General features: G+C 39.1%; 1 protein-coding gene across 1 annotated transcript in view; it reads right to left on the reverse strand.

Annotated features, from left to right (window-relative positions):
• Positions 1 to 19,489, reverse strand: part of LOC137235482 (calcium-dependent secretion activator-like) — a 3,515,579-nt gene that overhangs the window by 1,150,380 nt on the left and 2,345,710 nt on the right. The window lies entirely within an intron of this gene.

Here is a 19,489-nt window from a genome sequence, read left to right on the forward strand (position 1 = left end):
GCATTGTGGGCTGCTATTATCCAAAGAATCATCATCATCATCAATCTCCACCGCCAGTCACCTAAAAGGAAAATAGAAAGACAAAAAAAAATTAATTAATAAAGAGAAATAAAATTCAACAATGAAAATTAAAATAAAAGCCTGGACGTATTGGTTTTCATACCCTGTATCTGAGTAATAGTCTCATTACTGCCACGTCCTAAAACTGGATTGACAAGCGCTTCCGGAATACGTATTTGTTCTTCCACTGTAGTACGAGCTGTTGAGGCCAAACGTTGTGCTACTGCTGCAGCTTGGGCTAATGCTTGTGAAATATTAGCAGCCCCTCCGCCACCAGCGTTACTGCCATTTGAATTATTATACTCATTTCCCGGGCTGGTAAAACGTTTCATTTCTGGACCGGAATCGTTGTCTTCATGAGAACGCTTAAAACCTGCACCCGGTGTTTGTGATGCAGCCACACCTGCGCTATTTTGCTGTGAGGCATTTGGCTGTATCTTTGCCGCTATCTGTTTGGCACGTTGCAGTGCAGCAGCAAAGGCCTGCGATTGATTTAGGTTAGATTGTGCTCCAGAAAATTCACTCACTTTATATATATATGGATTTTTTCACTAATCTCAAAATAGTTTCTTCCCAAGTAAATTTATGGGTTTCACACGACAAATTCTATTAGATAATACTTTGAAACAATATATTATATACCGTGATGACTTTTTTCACTTGAAAAAATCAATTATATTCTGTTTTAAGATAAAATCGCAAAAATTTAACAGACACCACATGAATTCTTGAATGTTCATTTTTCTATTGTCTTCTACCGTTGGCATATTTGTAACCAACGTACGTACATATGTATGTATGTATTCCTACTTGGTTCGGCATATCATATTAGTGCTGCATCAAGTGACGCACACTGGTACCGAAAACCCGCAAAAGAAACAAAATCGGGATCGGCTTTTTTGACCCGGGCAGTCACAAAACATGCTTACGCAAAAAAAAAAAAAAAAATATATACAGGCGAACACCTTCAAAATTAATTGCTCTCATTTACAAAAAAAAAAAAAAAAATTTTTTTTTCTTTTGGATGTTTGATTTTTTTTGCCGTCGGTACTGTCTGCTTTTTGGCGGGGGGTAGGAATTGTTGTTTCTCAACAACAAACATCACAAACAGTCATTATAAGGGCTCGGTACAAAAACAATCCGAGTCCCGAAATTAAAGAATCCCGACAAGACAAAATCCCGAAATGGGAAAAGTGAACTGTTTCTACCGGCCTAGTGTGCTACTGCCCTAGTGACCTAGTTTCTTTTCAAGGGCAAGCAAGTACCTGTATGTATATATATATACTCGCACACCACAAATTCACCATACCAGCTGTCAGCTAACCAATAAATACACGACAGGGCTGCATGCAATCTAATAATGATACGTGCAGATAGAACGCGTCGCGAAGAACGCATCGCCAATCTGCATGTAAGCACCGGCAGTTGGTACATGTTCCAATTTAATTACGATGTTCGCTATTCTTCATGAGCTTGCGCACAAAATTAAATACATACCTTCGTCAGCCTCTACGCTTCGGTTTAAACTCGGGTTATTCATACATTGTAACGTACGTTTGTTAATAAAACGCCACGCGTATCACGAAAACAAGTAATTTTGCGCGGGTCGCTTGGAATCACGTCCGCTCCAACCTCCCACACACCGCAATCTTGCTGGTTATGTTGAAATATATAAGCTGCTCGAAATCACAGCCCTAACTATTCTGCAAAAACGCTCTCGTCACTCCACGTCATTTGACTAGTCATTTTACGGTGACAGGTTACATTCGTAGTCACATTTTCATGGGCGTGGGTAGGTTTGTGACCAGGTGTTTTGTAGGGTAATAATATAATACACAACTGACGAAATACATGCGCTGCAGCGAAAACGCGCATCACCCAACCAACCTCACGGCCACTCGCCCTGGCACATCCATAAAATGCCACAGTCGCCCTGAGAGCGACACGACACGTTATACGCTGGAACGGAGACCTCGGCCTCTTCGTCCAGCCCAGAAAAACCTCAAAACCTTCGAGTCTGGAACGGAGACCTCTGTCTCTTCGTCCAACCAACAAAAAAAAAAAAAAAAACCGCAAATCTGGAATGGAGACCTCGGCCTCTCCATCCGGAACGACAAAAAAACCAAACAATAACAAAAAATGGTGCCACTCTGGAACGGAGACCTCGGCCTCTTCGTCCAGCCTTACTGGCCATCGACAATACAAATGTTACATTCTGAATTTCTATATTTAAGAATTATGTATAATTCAATGGCAAGAAATATTCACTTCACTGTTCATAACCGCTAATTCTTTCATCTTAGCTCAGGTGGCAGGCTAAGCAAGTCGGAAAGGATTCCCGGCCATTTTGCATCGCAGACGAACTCCTCATTTAGATTAAGTTTAGTGTGTAAGTCTTATAATAATTTTTCTCGTTTCAGCGGAGGTCATTGGCGGAAAACGATGTTGCGTATCGCAAGGGGGGCCGGCATGTTCAGGCAGGATGCCTAACTTTTCCGCATCTGATTGCGACCCCCCCAATGCAACTCTGCAAATCGATACTCGATACTCGAATTAATTTATAACCACCCACACCATCACCCTCATGCATGTGCATGCATGTACATGCACGTGTATGTGTGCTTTTAGTCAGCACTCATGCATATGCATGTCGGGGTTGATGTGTGGGTGCCTTTCCCCTCCAAAACGGAGGATTTTGCGGGTCAACGGTTGTAGCTTGCTATACAACCGGTCTCTTTGATTTCAACAGCCAACGAGTTAACATCTGCCGCCAAGGATCTCCGCCGTGTTCCAACATATTCAGGTAATATTATACCCACGTTATTTTACTCGTACCTAATAAATTTCACCCATTATAACGAGGAAAATCCTCTTGTGCTTTCTCTTATTTCATTGGAGTGAATTCCCACTGAGATCGACCCCGGTGCGCCCACCTCTCCAGGATTAGACGCACACCGGCCGAACATTTGACACCGCGCGCCCCAGACCGCGCGTCACGAACAATTACGCCCAACCACCAGCGTCACGAAGTACACCCACCGAAGCGTCGCGAGGGTTTTTGTTGGATACGATTTATTTCCGAATCAAATTGAAATTAAACGCCCATTAGTGGTCGAATTCTTAACCTTTAGAAAACAACTCAAACAAGTTATCTGTTTCGACCAACAGGGGAAGACATTTTGTTTGGTTCCAAAGTTAGTTCCGACTAACCTTCTTTGAATGGATTTTTTTTGTTTTTTTTGAATCAATTGCACTTTATTTTGGTTTCATAGAGAAGGGCCAACGTAGTTGTGTATGCCCAACTCGGCCTTCTATGCAAGTTATGCATACAAACCTACGTGCCTATAAATGAACGTATGCTCTCGATTCCTATTCTTTGTCTTTTTTTTTTTTGTTACGCTCTAAGCTCTCCACCTATTAAGCGCGCTCAATCTCTCTATTATATGTAAACACTGAAGAATTTTATTTTAAATGACGGTCAATGACCGCGATAATGAAGAAGTAGGTCAGTAGGTTAGTATCAGCTGTTAGCATACCCCCAAAAGGATTCCGTTAACATACGCAATTACATTGTATTAGCAATTAAAATATTTTCTTTTGCAAATCCATTAACACTAATGTTAATTTATTAGTGGATCATTAATCTTTAATTAGTATACTAAGGTTATACTTTTTTATACCTATATATATGTAGAATACCGCGGTGTGATGGTAGCGTGCTCCGCCTACCACACCGTATGCCCTGGGTTCGCACCCCGGGCAAAGCAACAGCAAAATTTTAGAAATAATGTTTTTAAATTAGAAGAAAATTTTTCTAAGCGGGGTCGCCCCTCGGAAATGTTTGGCAAGCGCTCCGGGTGTATTTCTGCCATGAAAAGCTCTCAGTGAAAACTCATCTGCCTTGCCGATGCCGTTCGGAGTCGGCATAAAACATGTAGGTCCCGTTCGGCCGATTTGTAGGGAAAATCAAGAGGAGCACGACGCAAATTGGAAGAGAAGCTCGGCCTTAGATCTCTTCGGAGGTTATCGCGCCTTACATTTATTGTATTTTTTTTTATATGTAGAAATGAGCTGAATTTTTACAAATACAGATTATTAATATGGAGTAAATTGAGAATTCAATTGGTCTGATTCTTGCAGGTTGGTGTGTGGAAAAGGGGCTTTATTACCATCTATCAAGCCACGGTAGGGTGGGTATAGAGCAGTCGCACCAATATACATTAGCGCTGCGTGGTTGGGATGTTTCACGTGCGAGTATGGGTGGTTGCCTGTAGATAATTTGGTGGAAGTTACTAGTTGTGTGCAAATTGATATATTTTGTTATGGCTTTAGGTTGATGGATGTTGGCTTGGTTGGCAGGCGCGTACCTGAACCCTCCCAAGGCTGAAGCCCCGGGATTTGCCAGTGCACACACCGTGGCTGCTGACAGGCTTTGCAAGCCCATCCTGAGAGCTCGGCCAAGAGTCATATAACATAAAATGGCGCCCGAGCATGGACCTACATACGACTTGGGGTGTACTTTTGAGGAGCCCTAACCTGTTGTGATCCCCTTACATAGTTCCCTCTTGGAACATTACTGTCTGTCCGAGTTTATTTGTATTTGAGTAAGAACGTTTATAGTTGATTTCCTTCTTTAAATAATCACTTTAATTAGAGGAATTGATTTTATATATTTATTTATTTATCAGTCTACAATTTAAACAATTATACAGACCAAATATACCGACACTTAATTCACAGATGTAATACACGATATAAACAACATAAGCAGTCATCAATTTTAAAGTAATATTTAAACAGTATTGAATTAAACACTTGACAATTTCAATTAAAAACTTAGAAGTAAGCATAAGTTAAAATGTTGTAAATGTGTTAAAATGTACTCATGAAAGAGCTAGTAAACAATAATTTTTGAAATTGACAATAAAGCAAATTAATAGTAGATAAAATATATACAGAATAGAATTTATACAGAGTAAATTTGATTGCATACATATAAAAATAATGATCACAACGCAATTATTCAAACAAGTTTCAAGTAACTGGTACTTCAATTTTGAAACAGAGGGTTGAACAGTATATCACAGTTTAGCGTTCTTTGCTTCATTTCGAATTACAAATTTAATGTAGTTAAAAGGTATTTTTTAATGCAAAGAAACGAGTCGCAGACGTCTAAATTTTTACAGTGTTTGTTAAAATCACGACATAAACAGTGAAGTGGTTCGTGCATTTCATAATTCGACCTGCATGTAGCTACAAAAATAAAATTAGTGACTTGCTTGATTACATAGTCGCCAATAACATAATCATGGGATTGGAAGGACTTCCTTGTAAAACACATGAACTTACATTTAGGTAGGTTTAGTGACATGGCGTTTACATTACACCAGTCACCAAGACTATTCAGATCAGCCTGAAGACATGCCCTATCCACGGGTGAGCGGATAGGCATTACAAGTTTAACATCACAAGCGTACATCAACGGCTTGCAGCTCTTCAAAACACTATGAAGGTCATTAATGAACAACAGGAACAAAACCGGACCAAGATGGCTGCCTTGAGGAACACCAGAAGTTACGTTTATGAACCGAGACCAACAATTATTAAATATTACTGTTTCTTTTCTTTCCTTCACATAAGAAGAACTCCCAAGATAGAAGCAAAGCAGGAAATCCTAACCGATCAAGTTTGAATAAAAGTATAGAATGAGAAACTTTATCAAATGCCTTACTAAAATCAGTATAAATAACGTCAACTTCACAATTAGTCTTAAACTGTTGGATACAAAGGTTGTAAACTCGAGCAAGTTGGACACCGTTGATTTACCCTTGCAAAAGCCATGTTGTGAAAAGTCCATTAATGGATATACTCTAAAAGCAATCTGTTTTGTGATAATCAATTGAAATAGCTTAGGAATAGTGTTGAGTTTGGCTATTCCTCTATAATTTATAACACACGTTCTGCTTCCATTTTTATGCAGTGGTATAATGAATGATTCTTTCCACTTCTTGGGGAATACCCCTTGCTTCAGGGACGCATTTGATCCTGACCACTAGAGTAAGAAATGTTTAGATTTTCCAGATGAGTTAAAACATCATCAGTACATATATATGGGACTGCATGGGAATCCAGAGGAGACAATCTGAAAGGATAATTCGATGGCGGGTAATCATAGGTGTTTGAATAATTAGATTCGAAGAAATCCGCAAACATGTTAGCAATTTCGAAGCTATCGTTGGAAATCTGATCATTTAGCTTCATTGTAGAAGGAAACCCTTTTATCTTCCTTTTTGAATTAACAAAGCTGTAAAACGACTTAGGATTGACAAAAATTTGGCTTTTTATCCTACTGATATAGTTCCTATAACAAATTCTGTTCAATGTGTTATATTTGTGACGTAAAATTGAGTAGGCGGCATAGTCAGTCATTGATCCAGAAAGTTTGTAACGTTTGAATGAACGCGTCTTCTGATTTTTCAGGCGTTTCAATTCTTTAGTGCTCCAAGCCGATGATGACATAGCAGTGGTTTCGGACGTAGGTATGCATTTTTTAAATATTCCGTATAATACATTATTAAAATGGGATATACTCTCATCAATATCCCCATCGTACTTAGGCCAATTTATTCTCAATACTTCGAGTATTACTTTAGACCAATTGGCTTTTCTAAACAGAAACCCGTGAGGGGTCTTTCGCACTACGTTGGAGGAACGCTCAGATAAATTATGTGATTCCATAAACATCGCGAGAGCAGGATTATACACATCTTCAGGCAGGGCAAGGGAATCGCATCTATTTAAAAAACAATTTGAATCGTCAGAGAAAATTAAATCCAAGCATTTAATGAATTTATTCTGAATGTTGTTAACTTGAAAAAGTCCAACATCTGCAAACTCGTTTAGGAAATCATAGTAGATAGTGCAAGAAGAAGTAGGGACTAGCTTCCCGTCGATAAGACACCATGACACACATGGCAGATTAAAATCGCCAAGTACCGTAACAGAATCACAGGCCCTGGCAGTGCTGCACACAGATTTCACTATTAAGGAATAATTCAAATAGAAGGAAATGTCAGATTGTGGGGGAATGTAGTTGGCTATAAGCTATTTGTAGGTTGAGGAAAGTTTTACTCTCACACTAAGATTCTGAATGAAGAGATCTCTCTCTCAGACTTAAAATTAAACTTATAAACATTAATATTGCTGTTAAGTTCAACACCAAGCTTGGAGCATACGTAGTTAGATATATCAGCTTCCGTAAGCGATGCGTGGAGCCGTGATACAAAAATGAACCTGCGGGGGGGGGGGGGGGGCACAGCAGTCACCTCCCTAGGAGCACCAGGTTCTAAAGCAACCGATTCAGAAACAGGGGCTGTGATTAGGGCTCCGAGTGCGGTTGTTGTTACAGCTGTCGAATCCTTACCAGAATTGGGTTGAATAGCAGGAACATTCACATTAACAGGAACATTAACAGCATCAGACTCATCAGCATTAACAGAATTAGTGTTGTTCCCAACAGCATTCGCTTTGTTTTTCGAAGCTGGGGTCTTGTTCTTACTAGACATTGCAGTCGAATAATTAACAGTATCAACAGAATTAGCAGTATCAGCAGCATTGGCATTTGCTACAGTAGATTTAGATTTATTAACAATTTCAGCTGGAGCCGCGAGCTGTTGTGCGTAAGATATATTACTCTTTTCATTATCTGAGTTAGCAGTAGAAAGCAATGTAGACGATGGCCCACCGTTATTAACAGCAGTATTAACACTTGCAAAAACAGGTGATCGGTCCAAAAAATGGCATTGCACACACTGTTGAACGGGGAGAAAAAGAGACGGCGACAACGACACATGTGTAAGAGCGCAACTATTAATATCGCTGCGCAATGTTTTTGCAGCATTGAGAGAGCTGACAACACTTGACATTTTGTTGATACCATCAGTCGTCTCATCCACACAGTCTTCATCGTTTTTGTGAGAATTAACTTTTGATTTAACATGAATGTTAATATCATTATAAAAAATAAATAAATGTAAGGCGCGATAACCTCCGAAGAGATCTAAGGCCGAGCTTCTCTTCCAATTTGCGTCGTGCTCCTCTTGATTTTTCCCTACAAATTGGCCGGACGGGACCTACATGTTTTATGCCGATTCCGAACGGCATCTGCAAGGCAGATGAGTTTTCACTGAGGGCTTTTCATGGCAGAAATACAATCGGAGCGCTTGCCAGACACTGCCGAGGGGCGACCCCGCTTAGAAAAATTTTCTTCTAATTGAAAAATCTTATTTCTAAAATTTTGATGTTGCTTTGCCCGGGAGTTGAACCCAGGGCATACGGTGTGATAGGCGGAGCACGCTACCATCACACCACGGTGGCCGCGTTATACTTTTTATTAAAATGAAATGGTATATTAATTTCGTCACGAAACCCAAAATTGTAAGTCCTTAAAGGAAAATAGATAGACCCACCATTAAGTATACCGAAATAATCGGGTAGAAGAGCTGAGTTGATTTAGCCATGTCCGTCTGTCCGTCTGTCTGTTTGTATGCAAACTAGTCCCTCAATTTTTGAGATATCTTGATAAAATTTGGTGAGCGGGTGTATTTGGGTGTCCGATTAGACATTTGTCGGATCGGACCACTATAGCATATATCCTCCATACAACCGATTTTTCAGAAAAAGAGGATTTTTGTAATATCTTACTCAATTTAACAGATTGAAGCTTCAAACTTCACCATATACTTTCGTATATTGCACATATTGTTGCCTGAAAAATGTATGAGATCGGTCGTATATATAGTATATATCCCCCACAACCGATTGTTCAGATAAGAAACTTTTCGTAATTACTGCCCTATTTTAAGAGCTAGAGGCTTCAAATTTCAACGAATGCTTACATATATAGCATATATTGTTGTCTGAAAAAATCATACAAATCGGTGGTATATATAGTATCTATATGGTGGTATATAGTATATATAGTATATATATATATATATTTTCGCAATTTTAGCCCCATTTTAACAGCTAGAAGCTTAAAATTTCACCGAATTCTTACGTATATGGCATATATTGTTGTCTGAAAAAATCATAGAGATCGGTTGTATATATAGTATATTTCTCAAACAACCGATTGTTCAGATAAGAAACTTTTCGCAGCTTCAAGTTTCACCGATTGCTTACGTATATAGTATATATTGTTGTGTCAAAAAATCATAGAGATCGGTGATATATATAATATATATATGATGGTATATATAGTATATATATATAGTATAGATATATTTTTTTTGCGATTTCGGCCCCATTTTAACAGTTAGAAGCTTCAAATTTCACCAAATGCTTACGTGTATAGCATATATTGATGTCTGAAAAAATCATTGAGATCGGTGGTATACATAGTATATATCTCATACAACCGATTGTTCAGATACGAAACTTTGCGCAATTTCTGCCCCGTTTTAACAGCTAGAAGCTTCAAATTTCACCAAATGCTTACGTATGTAGCATATATTGTTGTCTGAAAAAATCATAGAGATCGGTGGTATATATATTATATACTTCATATAAACTGTCATTTTTGCCCCTTTTTTACGGATAGAAGCTTCAAAATTCATCAAATTTCATCAAATAGTTACCTTTACGACATATATTTTTGAAACACGTGATTCGTAGTCATAGTTTTTACACGCAGACCACAAAAAACCTGAAACTTTGAATCCTCACACAAAGTACCTACCTATTTTTTATTTTATATTTATCTTAAAAATCGTTTAGATATGTTCAAATTTCACCAAATGTTTACGTGTATAGCATATATTGTTGTCTGAAAAAATCATGGAGACCGGTGGTATATATAATCTCATACAAACGATTGTTCAGATAAGAAACTTTGCGCAATTTCTTCCCCATTTTAACAGCTAGAAGCTTCAAATTTCTCCAAATGCTTACGTGTATAGTATATATTGTTGTCTGAGAAAATCATAGATACCGGTGGTATATATAGTATATATCCCATACAACCGATTGTTCAGATAAGAAACTTTGCGCAATTTCTTCCCCATTTTAACAGCTAGAAGCTTCAAATTTCACCAAATGCTTACGTGTATAGCATATATTGTTGTCTGAAAAAATCATTGAGATCGGCGGTATATATAGTATATATCTCATACAACCGATTGTTCAGTTAAGAAACTTTGCGCAATTTCTGCCCCTTTTTAACAGCTAGACGCTTCAAATTTCACTATATGCTTACGTATATAGCATATATTGTTGTCTGAAAAAATCATAGAGATCGGTGGTATATATATTATATACCCCATTTAAACTGTATTTTTTTGTCCCTTTTTTACGGCTAGAAGCTTCAAAATTCATAAAATTTCATCAAATAGTTACGTTTACGTCATATATTGTTGAAATACGTGATTCGTAGTCATAGTTTTTACACGCAGACCACCAAACCTGAAACTTTGCATCCTCACACAAAGTACCTACCTATTTTTATACTCAGTTGAGCAGAGCTCACAGAGTATATTAAGTTTGATTGGATAACGGTTGGTTGTACAGGTATAAAGGAATCGAGATAGATATAGACTTCCATATATCAAAATCATCAGGATCGAAAAAAAAATTGATTGAGCTATGTCCGTCCGTCCGTCCGTTAACACGATAACTTGAGTAAATTTTGAGGTATCTTGATGAAATTTGGTATGTAGGTTCCTGAGCACTCATCTCAGATCCCTATTTAAAATGAACAATATCGGACTATAACCACGCCCACTTTTTCGATATCGAAAATTTCGAAAAACCGAAAAAGTGCGATAATTCATTACCAAAGACAGATAAAGTGATGAAATTTGGTAGGTGGGTTGAACTTATGACGCAGAATAGAAAATTAGTAAAATTTTGGACAATGGGTGTGGCACCGCCCACTTTTAAAAGAAGGTAATTTAAAAGTTTTGCAAGCTGTAATTTGGCAGTCGTTGAAGATATCATGATGAAATTTGGCAGGAACGTTACTCCTATTACTATATGTACGCTTAATAAAAATTAGCAAAATCAGAGAAGGAACACGCCCACTTTTAAAAAAAAATTTTTTTAAAGTAAAATTTTAACAAAAAATTTAATATCTTTACAGTATATAAGTAAATTATGTTAACATTCAACTCCAGTAATGATATGGTGCAACAAAATACAAAAATAAAAGAAAATTTCAAAATGGGCGTGGCTCCGCCCTTTTTCATTTAATTTGTCTAGGATACTTTTAATGCCATAAGTCGAACAAAAATTTACCAATTTATGACTCTAACTGTTTTCTGTGAAAATGGGCGAAATCGGTTGAAGCCACGCCCAGTTTTTATACACAGTCGTCCGTCTGTCCTTCCGCATTGCCCTTAACACGATAACTTGAACAAAAATCGACATATCTTTACTGAACTTAGTTCACGTACTTATCTGAAGTCACTTTATCTTGGTATAAAAAATGAACGAAATCCGACTATGACCACGCCCACTTTTTCGATATCGAAAATTACGAAAAATGAAAAAAATGCCATAATTCTATACTAAATACGAAAAAAGGGATGAAACATGGTAATTGGATTGGTTTATTGACGCGAAATATAACTTTAGAAAAAACTTTGTAAAATGGTTGTACACCTACCATATTAAGTAGAAGAAAATGAAAAAGTTCTGCAGTGCGAAATAAAAAACCCTTGAAATCTTGGCAGGTATTACATATATAAATAAATTAGCCGTATCCAACAGATGATGTTTTGGGTCACCCTGGTCCACATTTTGGTCGATATCTGGAAAACGCCTTCACATATACAACTACCACCACTCCCTTTTAAAACCCTCATTAATACGCATTCTAGTTTCAACCTTCTCTGAACGGCACGTACAGAGCCTATTTACGAAAGACGCCAAAGATTGGTATTGGAGATACCGCCGCTCGGTAGAATGAGTTACATTGCCGTCCCTATGTCAAGCCTTAAGAACAAACTTCCAGCTGCATAAAAGTGATTTCCAACTTAATGAGCAAATTCGAAGCCGGAAACAGGGAACAAGCGAGACTTTTGACGAGTTTCGTAATGCTGTACTTGAGCTCGCTGAACCTTTGCAAACCCCTTTGACTGAGCCTGAATTAGTAGAGATACTACAGCATAATTTACGCTTCCGCGTTCGTCAGCAATTGTTGTACGTGCCCATTAACTCGCTCGCCGAATTGCGTAGACTCTGCCTGAAGGGTGAAAGCCTGGTCAACGGATTTGGTAAGGCTAGCAATACACTTCCGTCAGTAAATTCTCGTGAATACTCGCGGCGTTATGCCAATGAGCTACAACTCGAAGATGATACACCAAATGAGTCAGCGGTTGAAATAGATGAAATCACTGAGAGGTCTGCTAACCGAAAACTGTTGTCCTGGAACTGCAGAAGTGAAGGACATAGATATGTATGTAGATTGTTTGAAAGACCGAACCGTATTCTGCTATGGATGTGGCACGCCCGATGTGTACCGCCCGAAGTGTGAGTCGTATTCGGGAAACTCCAAACCGAGCGAGGCTTCTCACCAGAATCCTCGTCAGGACCTCAAATTGTAGAAAGACCGAAGGTACTCTTACGTTCCGTCAATACCAACACAAACAATTGTGTAATATCGCCCATTCACCCGGAAGAAACGCTCAAAAACCTCCCGTATGTTCGCCAGATCGTGCCTTATGACGTTCGTCTGATAAACTATAACGAAGTGAAAAGCAGAATTTTTGGCACAGCTGGTTCCACACCTCCTAGTCGTTCAGCCACCCGAATTAAGGCATTTTGGAGAAACACCAAACTAAGACGCAAGTCCTTGAGAAATTTCATATCATCCATAGAAAGAAAATCATATGATCTGCGGCCCTATGCAAAGATCGAAGTCCTTGGGGAGCAGTATCTTGGTCTGCTAGATAGTGGAACACAGGTTCCATGTATAGGAGCCACTCTAGTAGAAGTTGTTCGCAAACAAAGACCTATACGTGAACATAAAACAGCTGTCTGTACTGCAGACTGTAAATACCAAGTTGTTTGTTTGTAAATTTTTTTGTAATACCGAGCATGTCCCAATCGTTTATACTAGAGGTCGACTTTTGGAACAAATTCGCATTGCTCCTCACGTTATATCCGAGGTGACCCTTGACGACCATTCCCCTCTCAGAAGACTTTAGAGATTACACTTGTTTCGCAGTCCCCAATCGTCCGTTGTACCGTTATTGCGTAATGCCCTTTGGCTTATGCAACGCGCCTCAAGCGTTTTGCCGTCTGATGGATCGCGTTATTCCTCCCCACTTGAAGAATCAAGCTTTCGTCTATTTAGACGACCTTCTTATACTGTCCGACGATTTTAACAATCACTTGTCCGTCCTTTCGGAAGTCACACTTCACCTCAGGAAAGCTGGTTTGACGATTAACGTAGAAAAGAGCAAATTTTGCATCAAGGAAGTAAAATAACTTGGATATATTGTGAGGAACTGACCCGGATAAGATTTCGGCCGTGACTAACTATTCGGTACCAACCAGCGTAAAACAACTTCGGCGCTTCCTCGGAATGGCCGGCTGGTACCGCCGGTTCGTGACAAATTTTGCCTCCGTTACAACTCCTCTAACGAACTTATTAAAGAAAGGCAAAGGGTTTGCTTGGAATGACGATGCGCAGAAAGTGTTTGAAACTTTGAAAGAAATGCTTTGTTTAGCTCCGGTTTTAGCTAGTCCAAATTACGAGAAACTCTTCATACTCCAATGCGACGCTTCTAAGCTCGGTGTAGGTGCTGTATTGGCACAGAAAAACGACGTTGGCGTCGAGGTGCGAATCACACACTTCTCGCAAAATCTTAACAAGGCCCAAAGTAATTACAGCGTTACAGAGCTAGAATGCCTTGCGGCCATTCTCAGTTTAAAAAAATTTCGGGCCGATGTTGAAAGACAAGGCTTTACTATAGTCACCGACCATGCCAGTCTGCAATGGCTTATGCGTCAGACGGACTTTTCCACCAGGTTAGAGATCAGCGAGATGGAAGCGTGTTCGTTTGTAGGTTTGGGCTCGGTCGAATTTAAGTTCGCCGAGTTTAAAAAACTAATACACCATGTCCGAAACAATCAAGCTCGCCTACCTCACTTGCAAATAGTGGATGATCGCGTGTACAAAAAAACAGAGCATTCGGACGGTAACGCAGAGCGGGAGGTGTATAATTGGAAGCTGTGGATCCCTAAAAATTTGGTTAGAAAGTTATCGAAAATGCTCACTGTCCGCCAACAAAATGTCATGGCGGAATCGCGAAAACATTAGAACGATTAAGAACAAACTTTTACTGGCCTAGAATGACAGTCGATGTTAAGGAATATATCGGTCTTTGTGATACCTGCCGAAGTAGCAAATCGACAAACGTAACATTGCGTCCGCCTATGTCAGCGCAATACACTGTCCAGCGACCATTTCAGAAGCTGTATATTGACCTATTAGGTCCGTATACTAGATCTTGACATGGCAATACCGGAATTGTGATAGTTTTAGATCATTTTACGAATTTTCCCTCACTCAAAGCTTTAAGGAACTTTAATCCGACGGGCATCTGCAACTTCCTGAAAGAGCACGTTTTTAGCGTGTTCGGCACTCCCGAAATTATGTTAAGTGACAATGGCAAGCAGTTTAAATCAGTTCTATTTAACAACCTTCTTGCTGAGCGTGGAATCAAGCATGTGTATACGGCCCTGTATAGTCCCCAAGCAAATGCGAGCGAGAGAGTTAACCGATCGATAATCGCAGGGATACAAGCATATCTGAAGGAGGACCAGACCCAATGTGATAAGCACCTGCCTAGCATATCTGAAGCATTGCGAAGCTCGTATCATCAGGCTATCGGCTGTACGCCATACTATGCTACTTTCGGACAGCAAATTACGTCAAATGCCGACGAGTATGAGCTTTTCCGTAAATTAGGAACCGTAGACGAAAACATCCTAGACAGATCAGAGAAACTGGTGTTAGTGCGAAAGTCGATCGGCGAACAAATCCAAGGAGCTTTCGAAACCTCTTCCAAACGTTACAATTTGCGAAGCTCGGCGGAAAACGTTAAGATCGGAGATAGCGTATACAGGAGGAATTTCGTTTTAAGTCATGCCACAAAGAAAGTTTGCTCGAAGTTCGCCCCAAAGTTCGTAAAAGCAAAAGTCATTACAGTCAAAGGTAACTGTTTATACGAATTACAGGATGAAAGCACCGGAAAGCGGAGAGCATACCATGGGAAAGATATACTGGCGTACATTGGTTCCTTTGGGAAAACCCATTTGTTTTTTTTTTTAATTTGAACGGGTATGACATTAGCACAACGGTCTAGTTTTTAAAATTCGGCAGTTTAAGACTTTTCAGTATCGTTCAGGTTTATAAATAGTTATAAAATTTTGCTTCCAATCAGATTTAGGTCTTCTAATTAAAATTCACCCGTTAAAGTTTACGAAATTACTCGTGTAGTGATCTTTTTTGTACAATATGGGTATCAAATGAAAGGTGTTAAAGAGTATTTTATGAGGGAGTGGGCCATAGTTCTATAGGTGGACGACATTTAGGGATATAGCCATAAAGGTGGATCAGGGTTGACTCTAGAATGCGTTTGTACGATATGGGTATCAAATGAAAAGTGTTAATGAGTATTTTAAAAGGGAGTAATCCTTAGTTCCATAGGTGGACGCCGTTTCGAATTATCGCCATAAAGGTGGACCAGGGGTGACCCTAGAATTTGTTTGTACAATATGGGTATCAAAAGAAAGGTGTTAATGAGTATTTTAAAACGGAGTAATCCTTAGTTCCATAGGTGGACGCCGTTTCGAGATATCGCCATAAAGGTGGACCAGGGGTGACCCTAGAATTTGTTTGTACAATATGGGTATCAAAAGAAAGGTGTTAATGAGTATTTTAAAAGGGAGTGATGCTTAGTTCCACAGGTGGACGCCGTTTCGAGATTTCGCCATAAAGGTGGACCAGGTGTGACCCTAGAATTTGTTTGTACGATATGGGTATCAAATTAAAGGTATTAAGGGGGTTTTAAAAGGGAGTGGTGGTAGTTGTATAGGTGGTCGCCTTTTCGAGATATCGCCATAAAGGTGGACCAGGGTTGACTCTAGAATGCGTTTGTACGATATGGGTATCAAATGAAAGGTGTTAATGAGTATTTTAAAAGGGAGTAATCCTTAGTTCCATAGGTGGACGCCGTTTCGAAATATCGCCATAAAGGTGGACCAGGGGTGACCCTAGAATTTGTTTGTACAATATGGGTATCAAAAGAAAGGTGTTAATGAGTATTTTAAAAGGGAGTAATCCTTAGTTCCATAGGTGGACGCCGTTTCGAGATATCGCTATAAAGGTGGACCAGGGGTCACCCTAGAATTTGTTTGTACAATATGGGTATCAAAAGAAAGGTGTTAATGAGTATTTTAAAAGGGAGTGATGCTTAGTTGCATAGGTGGACGCCTTTTCGAGATATCGCCATAAAGGTGGACCAGGTGTGACCTTAGAATTTGTTTTTACGATATGCGTATCAAATTAAAGGTATTAAGGAGGGTTTTAAAAGGGAGTGGTGGTAGTTGTATAGGTGGTCGCCTTTTCGAGATATCGCCATAAAGGTGGACCAGGGGTGACTCTAGAATGCGTTTGTACGATATGGTTATCAAATGAAAGGTGTTAATGAGTATTTTAAAAGGGAGTAATCCTTAGTTCCATAGGTGGACGCCGTTTCGAGATATCGCCATAAAGGTGGACCAGGGGTGACCCTAGAATTTGTTTGTACAATATGGGTATCAAAAGAAAGGTGTTAATGAGTATTTTAAAAGGGAGTAATCCTTAGTTCCATAGGTGGACGCCGTTTCGAGATATCGCCACAAAGGTGGACCAGGGGTGACCCTAGAATTTGTTTGTACAATATGGGTATCAAAAGAAAGGTGTTAATGAGTATTTTAAAAGGGAGTGATGCTTAGTTCCACAGGTGGACGCCGTTTCGAGATATCGCCATAAAGGTGGACCAGGTGTGACCCTAGAATGCGTTTGTACAATATGGGTATCAAACGAAAGATGTTAATGAGTATTTTAAAAGGGAGTAATCCTTAGTTCCATAGGTGGACGCCCTTTCGAGATATCGATATAAAGGTGGACCAGGGGTGACCCTAGAGTTTGTTTGTACAATATGGGTATCAAAAGAAAGGTATTAATGAGTATTTTAAAAGGGAGTGATGCTTAGTTCCACAGGTGCACGCCGTTTCGAGATATCGCCATAAAGGTGTACCAGGTGTGACCCTAGAATTTGTTTGTACCATATGGGTATCAAATTAAGGGTATTAATGAGGGTTTTAAAAGGGAGTGGGCCTTAGTTCTATAGGTGGACGCCGTTTCGAAATATCGCCATAAAGGTGGACCAGGGGTGACTCTAGAATGTGTTTGTACGATATGGGTATCAAATTAAAGGTATTAATGAGAGTTTTAAAAGGGAGTGGTGGTAGTTGTATATATGAAGGCGTTTTCCAGATATCGACCAAAATGTGGACCAGGGTGACACAGAACCTCATCTGTTGGATACCGCTAATTTATTTATATATGTAATACCTGCCAAGATTTTAAGGGTTTTTTATTTCGCCCTGCAGAACTTTTTCATTTTCTTCTACTTAATATGGTAGGTGTCACAACCATTTTATAAAGTTTTTTCTAAAGTTATATTTCGCATCAATAAACCAATCCAATTACCTCACCATGTTTCATCCCTTTTTTCGCATTTGGTATAGAATTATAGCATTTTTTTCATTTTTCGTAATTTTCGATATCGAAAAAGTGGGCGTGGTCATTGTCGGATTTCGTTCATTTTTCATACCAAGATAAGGTGAGTTCAAGTAAGTAAGTGAACTAAGTTCATTAAAGAAATGTCGATTTTTGCTCAACTTATCGTGTTAACGGCCATGCGGAAGGACAGACGAAGGACTGTGTATAAAAACTGGGCGTGGCATCAACCGATTTCGTCCGTTTTCACAGAAAACAGTTAACATCATAAAATCTATGCCCCTACAAAATTTCAAAAGGATTGGTTAATTGTTGTTCGACTTATGGCGTTAAAAGTATCCTAGACAAATTAAATTAAAAAGGGCGAAGCCACGCCTATTTTGAATTTTTTTTTTTTTGTTTTTTGTTACACCATATCCTTACTGGAGTTGAATGTTGACATAATTTACTTATATACTGTAAAGATATTAATTTTTTTGTTAAAATTTTACTTAAAAAAAATTTTTTTTTAAAAGTGGGCGTAGTCCTTCTCCGATTTTGCTAATTTTTATTAGGCATACATATAGTAATAGGAGTAACGTCCCTGCCAAACTTCTTCAACGACTGACAAATTACAGCTTGCAAAATTTTTAAATTGCCTTCTTTTAAAAGTGGGCGGAGCCACGCCCATTGTCCAAGATTTTACTAATTTTCTATTCTGCGTCATAAATTCAACTCATCTACCAAGTTTCGTCGCTTTATCTGTCTTTGGTAATGAATTATCGCACTTTTTCGGTTTTTCGAAATTTTCGATATCGAAAAAGTGGGCGTGGTTATCGTTCCCTTTTAAAACCTCATTAATACCTTTAATTTGATACCCATATCTTACAAACACATTCTAGAGTCACCTCTGGTCCACCTTTATGGCGATATCTCGAAAAGGCGTCCACCTAAAGAACTAAAACCCACGCCCTTTTGAAATACTCATTAACACCTTTCGTTTGATACCCATATTGTACAAACGCTTTCTAGAGTCAACCCTGGTCCACCTTTATGCCGATATCTCTAAAAGGCGACCACCTATACAACTACCACCACTCCATTTTAAAACCCTCATTAATACCTTTAATTTGATACCCATATCGTACAAACATATTCTAGAGTCACCCCTGGTCCACCTTTATGGCGATATCTCGAAAAGGCGTCCACCTATAGAACTAAGCCCCACGCCCTTTTAAAATACTCATTAACACCTTTCGTTTGATACCCATATTGTACAAACGCATTCTAGAGCCACCCCTGATCCACTTTTATGGCGATATCTCGAAAAGGCGACCACCCATACAACTACCACCAATCCCTTTCAAAAACCCTCATTAGTATTTTTAATTTGATATCCATATCTTACAAACACATTCTACAGTCATCCCTGGTCCACCTTTATGGCGATATCTCGAAAAGGTGTCCATCTATAGAACTAAGCCACACGCCCTTTTAAAATAATCATTAACACCTTTCGTTTCATACCCATATCATACAAACACATTCTAGAGTCACTCCTGGTCCACCTTTAAGGCGATATCTCGAAGAGGCGTCCATCTATAGAACTAAGCCACACGCCCTTTTAAAATAATCATTAAAAATTGTCAATACTCA

Source organism: Eurosta solidaginis, chromosome X (assembly GCF_040869045.1).
Source record: "Eurosta solidaginis isolate ZX-2024a chromosome X, ASM4086904v1, whole genome shotgun sequence".
Lineage (NCBI taxonomy): Eukaryota > Metazoa > Arthropoda > Insecta > Diptera > Tephritidae > Eurosta > Eurosta solidaginis.